Below are 11,529 nucleotides of genomic sequence, written 5' to 3'. Positions count from 1 at the left end.
TGACAAGTTGAAACAGCATACACTGTCTACTTTTAAGAACTTGAATTTTGACAGATAACCAGTCGTAATAAAAACAGAAAGTAGTTCGGAAATAAACCCCAGCTATGATTAGTATACTCCAACTTCGCATTCTTGAATCTAGACAATGTCTGAATCAGTGTATGAAGTCCACAAAACTGAGTTTATTATTAGGTCTACAACCATAATTAGCTACACAGGAAAAGAGATTTAGGAACGAGCCTTGAGAACCATTTGCATAACTTAACGTATGTATTTAAAAAATCTAACATACTACCGCTATAAAAACGCCGATGAACGACTATGTTCTACATTCCGCTTGAGGACCTTGACATTCTGTTATTCAACAGACTTTTCTGCTAGCTGTCAATGCACAAAATAATTATGGGACCAGCGATACGATCCGACTGACTTTTCTCCATAACATCACTATCGCTTCTAGCGAACTGTCGTGTTGTGCTCTTGAATAGCTTTTCTAGGAATTCATACAGGTTATTATTCTCTATACAGTGATATCAAACATTAAGTGCCGATTGAGCGATGTCGTACTTCAAATGAACTGTTTTTGCTTTTCAAATACACTCAAGCCAGTTGAACAAGTCCAGTACAAGGCATGGTTACTTGGTCACTGAACCAATATATCACAACCGCCTGAACAGCAAAACCAATCACAACAATTCATGATGTGTGAAAATAAACTTAATAGCTCCTCACATGTCTCGGCGCAGTAAAATGATAACTTCCTATCCAACGCTCATACACTCCGATATTACCCGGTCAGTAGCCCGCCCGGCAGCATCGGAAAGAAATACATCACTCATTTGCATCGTTATTGCCATCACTGTTATTACTATTATTCAATCGGCACCGTAATCAGATTCCACCTGAAGTTAGCACACGTCGCGGCTTAGTGTGTTTTATATACGGTCGGTACTACTGATTACCGTAGAAGCAAAGTAATAGTTTTCCAATTACAAATGTAATTTTAACGTAGGTGTGATCTAATAGTATATTTTTATTAGATATTATAGCTACTTTAGCGATGCAATTCAAAATTTCCTGTTTAACTATGGATATTCTATATTCAAGTTAATAGCTTTACTTGTTTTCGGTGTCAATATGTTCTTGTTTTTTTTTTTTTCATCATAGCGAATAATACAGGAATTTTTACCGCTCAATTATATAATTTAATAAACAATCTCCACTTTGATAATTTTCCCAGTTCAACTGACGAAGTATAACATTCCAAAGCGGCACGTCACAGACACAACACAACCATTGTATTTAAAGATAATTGCCTAGCCGATCAAGAACGGTTTGCACTGACGCAATGCGACTTGAAGAATGTACAAACCCGCCAGATCCAGTGGCACGAATAAATTCCAAACACAGATAACACAACGTTATACTTTCAAATAGGATCACTTGAACTGCATTTTCGCTATGAGTCTTTATAGCGAGTTATCTGCAATTTACGCTGCAGATTAAAGTAGCACTCCTTATAAATCTCTGCCAGCAACATACAGATACTCTTTTGCATCTTTGTCAATTTGATAATAAACGAAATCTAAATCAGCTCGCCTTCACACACGAGAAGCACGCATAAATATCTAAAATCACTCATTTTCTCTTTGGCATTATTTCGGCATCATATACAGAATATGAACAAAATATATATTTTCAGTTCTCCGAGACGAGGTCAGCGGTTTAGACCTATCAAAGTCATTCACTTTCATGTTGCGTCGACCCAACTGTATCGATAGCTCTACCAAACCAATAACGTCACCGAAACAAACGATCATCTTTCTGCAAATGCTTTGCTGAATGACTCATATGACCCTCGTATTCTACGCCGCTACATGTAACGCAGAAGTGTCCCTGACATTTGGGGCTTCTCACGTAAACATTTTTATGCCAGAAATTGTTGATATAGAGGACAGGGGAATTGTGTTACAGTTTACCAAATAAAACCCATTGAGTAATGTGAATGATGCCCTATTGACGGTGAATTGCATATAAAGCACTCACACAATATTAATTCGCTAACCAGCAGCAGTGCAGCAATCAACAATTATAAATGTATAAATGAGAAAAAAAAAAACACTTTTTCATTCACTACATATGTAAAACGAATTAACCGACGATCAACAACTCGGGCCAGCATAAAACACGATCACGAACGTCTACGGTTTGAATGCGACTGACTGACTGGACTGAAGGCGTGTGCATACTCTCTAGCAGCATACTGTATCATCAGACTCCTTCTGAGCAGGCTGGGAGCGTTTACTCAGGAGCAATTGATGAACAACATCGAGACACAACTTTGAGAGAGAGAGAGAGAGGAAAGCTTTACAGTGGGCATCGTTTCGCTGTAACTTTTCTGTTGAAAACTAGACTGACATAGCTGCTAAAACAAACGGTTAAAATTGACCAAACAGGAATGACACAAAAATTGTACTTTATTATTATTTCAGAAGTTGGTCCAATCTGAACAAATTGAATTATCAATGAGAAGTTTACACCCTTTGCGAGGAAACAGGCGCAAACCGGGCGTGAAAATAAAAATGTGAATTTTGTGATGATCCCACTCAATTGTAACGAAGACACTTTTCTTCTAACTCTTCTTGTTTTAGATATATAACGTTTATTATTAGACTTGTCTTAAAAATCAGTTTTTTTCGAATATACAAAAAACTGTAACATTTAGAAGGTTATAATGTTCAACATATATTTGTATATCATTAAAACACACAACTTTGTAGAAGACACGAAATAGATAGCTTCCACAAAAATCGAGTTATTGCCAAAGAATATTACAAAAGCATCATTTTTGTACACACCAAGAGCACAAAATAGCAAAAACTAGCAGACGAAACCTGCATAGAATGAAATATTATCATAATCACTCTACGAAATCATTTTAAACGTTTGTCCCTTCCAGTATCTTCATTGCCTAAGGACAGCTGGGCGCTTCAAACAACGTTATCGCGATATATATTAATTGTTCACAGTATTGTTTTTTATTATTAAATATATTACCTTTATTGGTTCTGGAATAACAAAAATAAAGAAAGATAGGTTTTGTTTTAAGTACAGTGAACAATCGTTTAAGTTCGGTTTGCTGTGACTGGTGATCTGGAGATTCGTATCGCGCAGCTTACTCTCACAGGTCATAAAATCGGTACCTGCGAATCAGCTCGTTGATTCGCGCTTAGCTTTTGTATCTGACGATTTATTATTTGGTTTGCAAAATTATTCTTCGCGCGAGTGATTTGAAAATATCTGATCGTATTGCCTAACACAAATACCCTTCCTGTGACATCCGTAGAGATGCAGAGGTGAACTCGGTCTCATAACAACGTTTGTCGAACTAACAATCCTCTTCCTATTTCCCCCAACGACTGTAAGGCGCCGTTATTGATCTTTTTAAAGTGAGAGTTACTGAATTGTTGTACATTGAAGATGGTATAACATCCCAAAAACTATCCATGTGGTTCTCTGTGCAACTTCACTAGCTCAGGTCAATCACGGAGGTGCAACTACGATATGTACACGGTCGTCAATGCTCATGCTCATGCTCATGCTCCAGTATCTTCATTGCCTAAGTTTTGTTTCAAAAACAGCCTTACTCAACGTTTTCGATGACAATACACGTCAAAACGATGGCCAGATTACTGATCACTACATACCTTTTCCAAATTGAAAATGTTGTATCATCTATTGCATTGTTCTAATAATAAAACTATATTTTCATGTATTAATTTTGCTAAAATAAATGAATAAAAAATATAAAGTTGAAAAATCATCCCCATCAGAATTAGCATTATCCTCCTAATTAATATCTAGCCTGTATTTTGCATCACCGCAGAGCTCATTAGGTGACTTGTCTCGCAAACTGCTTATAACTGGATCTGTTGATTCCAGATAACGGTGTAGTAAATCAACATTTTAAGCTGTTCTAGAAAACTTTCTGGTGTGGTCTAATCTGTATTTATGAAGGTAATAATTATTTTTCGTTTTCAAATATTTCAGCAAGTTCACCATACCTCTTGATGACTTTGTTCCGGCTTTCTTTTGCCTTCTCAGATAGCTGGCCAATAGGGACTAGGAAATGCCTACTAGATTTACAGTACTAAAACAGATCAATACAGTGAGAACGATTCTTTGCGTGAACTAATTAAAGTTTATGACATATTCGCCTTGCAATTGCACTATGAACTGTCTTTTTGAATTTCATATCAGGCAATGAAGATACTAAAAGGGACAAACGATCAAAGTGATTTAGTAGAGTGATTATGATAATATTTCATTCTATGCAGGTTTCGTCTGCTAATTTTTGCTTTTTTGTGTTCTTGGTGTGTACAAAAAATGATGATTTTTTAAAATTTTTTGGCAATAACTCGGTTTGTGTGGAAGCTATCTATTTTATGTCTTTTACAAAGTGGTGTGTTTTAATGATATACAAATATATGCTGTACATTATTATCTCCTAAATGTTACAGTTTTTTGTATATTTGAAAAAAAAACTAATTTTAAAAACAAGTCTAATAAGAAGCGTTATATACCCAAAACAAGAAGAATAATAAGCAGGTGTTTTCGACAAAGTTTTTTGTAAGAAATTTATCTATAACTTCTGCTGAAGACACCATTTCTCTAAAGTGTAAGGCTAAAAGTTAGATTTTGCAGCGCCACTAGCGGTTGAGTTTCGAACTAAAAATTTTTGTCATGATTTGAGCCTTTTTATATACTAAATATCTTCGGAAGATAGTATGTCAATAAAACCATTATTTGGAGAGCAAATAAATAAGGTTCACGTTTTTGAGCTCTCGTACCACTGTGGAATGGTTAAAAAGCTGTAATCTTTTTTGCAAACTATTTTTTTTTTAACTCCTAGGGCAACTGTGGTTTGAAGCTGCTGCAAATGCGTACACACTTAGTTTCTTTTACCGAACTCAGCAATCTTTTTAACGAGTTCTTAACAGCTGAGCCATCAGCAATCTGTTCAGCAATTTATTTACTTGACGAGTGCTCGGTAATTTTTCATTCTCGCTGAAACGTCAAACATAGAAGATAGCTCAGTAAAAATTTACGAAGCGTTCAACAAAAATTGCTGCATGATTCGGTATTCACAAAGCTGACTATTCGTCACGAATTACCGAGCGTTCTGTAAATTTACAAAGCTGACGATTCGTCACAAGTACCGAGCATTCTGTAAACGTAAAGTTTTTTCATGGTTACGAGAGAAATATGAACCATTGTAAAAGTTGCTATGTAACTGTTGAATAATTTTAGGAAGGAATTTCGGATTGTTTAGATCGATTATACTGGTGTTTCCAGCACATTCGAGTAAAAACTTGATACGTTTAATGTTCTGATGAATACAGGATTTTGGTTGCAGGCTTCTAGTAAACTTTTCTCCTGTAGTGGAAAAATTTCCATATGCTGACTGAATAGATCGTGTACCTCCACGTCGTTTTCTTGTAGATTTGAAAGTAAGATATCCATTTTTTTTTTGAAAATCACACGCGAAACACTTTAAAAACTCAGCTTCGGAACCCTGAATATTTGAGAATGGCGGACATTTGATGTTTCGTTTTGACAGATGCAGAAAAATTGCCGAACAGTATAGTAAAAAAACAACAAGAGTACAGTTAAACAATTGAAGAGTTTTCAGCAACACCTAGGAAGATGCTGACAGATCGTCAAATATTTACTGAACTTTATGAAAGTGCAGAACATACTTTAGTTTACAGAAAAGGTCAGTAATGTTTTTTGCTGAGCTCGTCAAGTGCCTTTTGCATAACGGTAATTCGGTAAAAACTTCAACCGAAATCAGTTATTTTTGAGACAATTACAAAATGCTCAGTATTTTTTCAAATTTACTGAACATGACGGTAATAAAAATTACTGAACAATTAAAACGAGAATAAGTGTGTAGTAGTGTGATACACTATAATTCGATAAAACTGTGCATTACCTAGCGTTAGTTACGTAATCCTAATCCGATTTCAAACAGAAAAGTTCGGAACGTTCTGCTGAAAATGCTGAATCCATTTTAGAAAACTCACAACGTTTTAATAGGAATAGAAATTCATCACGCCACGTACCAAAGCTTAGCAAATGGTTTAGCAAAAGCAAAAGATTGCGCTACAGATGCGCAATAGTAATGTTCATCGCCACTCAATAATGCTGAAAATGCTGAATCCATTTTAGAAAACTCACAACGTTTTAATAGGAATAGAAATTCATCACGCCACGTACCAAAGCTTAGCAAATGGTTTAGCAAAAGCAAAAGATTGCGCTACAGATGCGCAATAGTAATGTTCATCGCCACTCAATAATTTTGTGAAGAGAAATTGGTGTCAAAAAACCGTTCAGTGACAATAGACCATTTTACGAGACGTTTCTAAACTCAATTCATGAATAAAATTTTGACAGAAAGCTCGAAACCGCTGACACAACGCACGTAAAAGCAACATCAATATCAGCAGGATCGGTGACACCTGTCAGTTCGTAAAATGGTCTATAAGAGTAGCATTTGAAAATGAAAGTACACTCAAAATAATTTTCACGTTATAATTACCGGAAAAGTTATGTGAATATTTTCCATTGTCATTTTCAGGTAGATTTTGCATGATTGTCATTTGAGTTCATCGTGATCTGGTGAGATGATTTATCCTGTAAATCCTATTCAATAGGCATATGCGTTTCATGCTGTTTTCACATAGAACTTAATTACCGGTAAAGTGGAAAGCATTTGATTAACTGATAGTTACTACGTTTTATAAAACGTATAATTTTCGAAATTTGTTGCTTCGCGCGGGCATCGCACGGGCATGCAAAATCGCCAATTCGAAAATGGGTCGAACGACATAAAAACTGATAAATATTAAGACATTCGCCGTTGATAACTACTGTAGCTGCAACTATTTATGTTCAGGTAACTCCTGGATCTTTGAACTGAATCCGAGTAAAACCTGTAAGCTAAAGATTCGATGTCGAATTCTTATGGTTTTTCTAAATCTCACTCATTGGCAAGCCATCGAAAAATCCTTTCTATGTTCAGAGACTGAATTACACAAAAGCTTCGCCATTTTGATTTCTGTATATTTTCGCACAGAGAGCTCACGCGATACTTCATTCTGTTTGACGTTCCCAAGTTCACGTAGATACTACGTGATAAAACATAGCATGCATGTGATTTTCACGTAGATGTTATGTTTGTCACATAAATCTTGCAAAATGACAGAAAACGAATAAGTACACGAAATCGCACGTAACAAAAATATGAAAAATATTTTGAGTGTATAACATCTGTTACCGCTACAGTATGTGATGCAGTCTAACTTAACCAGTCAGAAGTACACATCGCAACGCTCTACCTGCTCGTCACAGCTACGACGGGGAAGCGAGCTTGTGATTGGTTGAATGTACACAATTTTAACAAGTTTAGTATTGTAAAGATATTCCAGTGATTGAAGGGAAGTTTTGACTGTCGATCGAGATATTGGTGTCTGGAATCTAGTCAGTGGTAAAGACACAGAAAAGCCTGTATTAGACTCCTTGTCTAATGGTCAAATATTTGACCTTCTGACATAATGGTCAAATTTATTTGACATCATGGTTGTTGTTTGCCCGCGTTTGCTCCATGTTAAAATTGGAGAGTGACAAACAATTATCTTTGACCAAATTTTTATCTGTCAAAAAGTGACAAATATTTGACGCTTGGTCAAAAAGTGTATTAGAGTCTAAAGCATTTAAAATTGATAACATTACCGCTGCAGTGTTCGACGCGGCCTAACCATCGAGAAATACACATCTGTGCAGCACGATCACACAAAGTAAAATGAGTGATTGGTTTTCGTACTTCCTCTTTTTATGTGAGCCAGCAAGCAGCAGAAAACAAGTGCAGGGGAAGCGAGCTTGTGATTAGTTGAAAGCTGCGAAACAATACCGAAATTAAAGATTTTCAATTCAAATTTTCACTAATTTACCATAACAAAAATACGCTAATTCTTATACCATAAATTTGGACCAACCTTCATCTTTTGAGACATTGGCGTTTGAAATCCGTTCAGGGGTAAAAACACAATATGCATTTCAAGAGGGCCTATTTTCGTTACACTTTCCACAGCATGCCACCCTACTAAAGTAAGACGTGTATCACGTTAAAAAAGAGAAATCCGGATAATCTGTGGAGTGTAGAAAGGACTAGAAATTTAGTTAGAAAATATGAGCTCTTTAGTTTTTAATTGAGTGTTCCTTGAGATGAATATAGGTTCTAAGAACAATAATGGAACAAATTCCCTAATTTGTATCAACAGCTCTAAAAAGACTTCAAGCGTAATAATAATATAATACAAAATGTTTATTTTTCACGCGCGTAAACAACGCAAGCAGAGGGTTTTTTCTATTGTTTCTTCTAGGTATGTTGTATTCAAAGAAAGATAGCGCTAAAATCGGATTTTTCTATAAATAATAAATTTACTGCTATTTTTCGAAAAAAAGCAAGAATATTGAATTTGAAAATTTACGTTCTAGCAACACTGCAACATATTATTCACCACAACATTGTCCTTTCTGACATGAATGCTGTCAAAACGGAGAAAAGTGATGGCAATAACACTCGATGAGAAATATTAAAGTGCGAAGAAGTAAAAGTTCGTCAGCATAATGTGGCAGATCCTCAGCAACGTCAAACTCATAATACAAAATAGATCGAACAACCCTTTTCTTTTCTCGTGGAAAAGCACGGCTTCTTCTGTATGGTTTGAGATTATTTTTACAAATACAGAAAACATTCGATAGCTGTAAGACCTTTAACTGCAACGCTTTTTCACTACAATACCAATAACTGCAACACCACAGTCCGTCAACTCTAATGTCAAAGTCATGTTTGACGTTAAAATGTAAATTATCGCGAGAGGTTCCTAAATGCAACTGATAGTGCAAAATTATGAATCTCCATAAACTTTGACAGCTTTGTTTGTTTATCTCGTTTGCCTTTGCCCAGACAATTTTCAAATCGAACAGTACATATTGTGTACTACCTAATTACCTAAGTAATATTAAGGTAATTGTCCTTGCCTACATTTTTTTTGGATCCCGACAGCAATAAATATTTTGAAAAGTTGACGATGTAAACATGTTGCAATTATCCAACAACTTTTGTACTTTGATAAAATCCCTGTTTTTTTTTTTTTTTTCAATAATCAAATTACTAATATGTTTTTAAATTTGATAGTAAAAGCAGTGAAAGTTATAATTATATGAGCCGTTGCGGAACAGCGTAATTTATGTACTATCGAGCAAATTTGCCAGAAGAGGCAACTTTCGAAAAATCTCTAAATAAAATTCTGTTCAACGATTTTTTTCAAACAAAATGTTTTAATAGAAAGGGTATGAAGCGGTTCATCATGCGAATACATACAATTTCCATTTTTTTTTTGAAGAAACAAGTAATTTCACCATACCAATGTACATAGACCACTCTGACTTCATATATATTTTACTGGAATCTTCGTATCGCTTCAGAACAGAGTGGTCTATAATAAAAATAACGGTAACTCGTAAACAATGGCTAGTGTCACATATTTTATGATATACATAGCATGTCACATGTAACATGTGACGTGTAACATTACATGTAACACAACATGTTACGTATTACATGTTATATCGCATGTTACATTCTTCATGTTACAATACGTGTAACAAGTTACAAATCACATGTGACATGTCATATCACGAGATGGTATCACACCGATCTATGTACATAGATTACTCTGTTCCGAAACAGAATGGCCATTATGTTTCGGACGAAATTTCAACGTGGTATAAATCAGTTTTAAAGTTCAATTTTTTTTAAATTTTCATGATTTTCTAACTTCAGTTTTTTTCAGTAGATGCAGCTTATGCAAAAAAACTCATTTTTGAAAAAAATGGTTTATAGAACACTCTGTTCCGCAACGGCTCATATGAAGGTTAATTTTTTTTCCAGCTTTCCACGAGCGGTAATGGCGGATAGATTTGATATATAATGGAGATCGTCTCCCAGACGGTTTTGAGGTACGACGCTGGCCTAACAAGCCAGTCGTCGTGAGTTCGAGTCTCGGTTCGGAAAGACTGTCCGTGTTAGTAGGATCGTAGCGCTAGCCTTGCAATTATCCTGTACACTAAACAATTGGTTGCGAAGTCTGCGTATAAATAAAAATAAAACAGAAGGTCGAGTTCCGAATTGTAATGTAGCACCAAGGCTTTGCTTTGCTTGGAGGTCGTCAAACTACTAATTCAATATTTATATTGAACTAAAACTAGTTCAATGGAAATTTGTAGTTTGACAACCTTCATGAAATGACAAATCTATCCGCCATTACCGCTCGTGGAAAGCTTCATAGCCGGAGTTCGTTGGTTACCACCCAACTAGCGAATCGTGTTCGTATGTTGAGTGTACTGACAGCTGGGCAAATGTTTCACATAGGAGCAACGATTGTTTGTTTTCTTCCTGCTTTGAAAAGATTTCCTAATTTTATAGTGATAAAACTGTGTCAAAGTAAACAAACTTCATCCTGCTTTTTTTGCTGAGGTGTGTAATTAATGTATTTGGTCAATACTTTTCGTCACGTCTTATTTTCCAACAAAAAAAATACCTTTCATCGAGCACCAAAGTGATAAAACGCACGCCCCTCACTCTCCCTGTAATCTGCCTAAAAGATGGACAACTATCCGCTTGAATACAGGCCGTACCGTACAATTTGATGTGTAGAGGTGAATCAGGCGTGTTATTTAAAAGAACAAAAATTGTACATTTGCCGCTTGTGCCCTTTTCGGATGTTTAGCTATAGCTGTCAAAAACATTACACATTCAGTAACAACTCTGGTCGTCTCAGTTCAAGTGTTAAACCTAGTGAAACAGTTAAAACAAGTTCAAGAAAAATTATCAAAGATATTTTGATAGCTGCTTTTGTAAAGAACAACCAAAACCAAAACAACCATTTCTAGAGTATTTATTGGTCAATATTTTAACACAATTTACTTCGGCTTGATATTGGTCGTTAACAAAGTAATTCCTGCGACACTTCAAATATTTTTTCTGTTATTTTTGCTTACATGATAGTTATTTTTGTTAAGCCAAAACTTGAAAAAAAGGCAGGACTTCAGAAAGAAAATATCTACTCAGCTTGTGAGAATATAAACCTTATTTTACTGTTGATGTTTCTGCTAGTTATTAATTTTATCTACAATTTTAAATGCGACATTTAAAAATCGCTGACACTTTCGGATGTTGCACAAATTCCCCAGATGCATTTACCTATCAAAATATTTATATTTCTCAAACGTTTTCCAATACTTCTCTGAAAGCAATTTTACTCAAACAGAGTTAACATGATATAAGCATACAACTCCGCTGATATTATTTCTCGTCAGTGCTGAGATGGTGACGACAAACGCTCCGTCTGTTTATGTTGCTTTCATCCCTCTATCGGTCGATCGAATCCTTAAGAACCATAT

Source organism: Wyeomyia smithii, chromosome 2 (genome assembly GCF_029784165.1).
Source record: "Wyeomyia smithii strain HCP4-BCI-WySm-NY-G18 chromosome 2, ASM2978416v1, whole genome shotgun sequence".
In the NCBI taxonomy this organism is placed as follows: Eukaryota; Metazoa; Arthropoda; class Insecta; order Diptera; family Culicidae; genus Wyeomyia; species Wyeomyia smithii.
The sequence above is the reverse complement of the archived record's forward strand: the minus strand, read 5'-3'. Positions refer to the sequence as shown.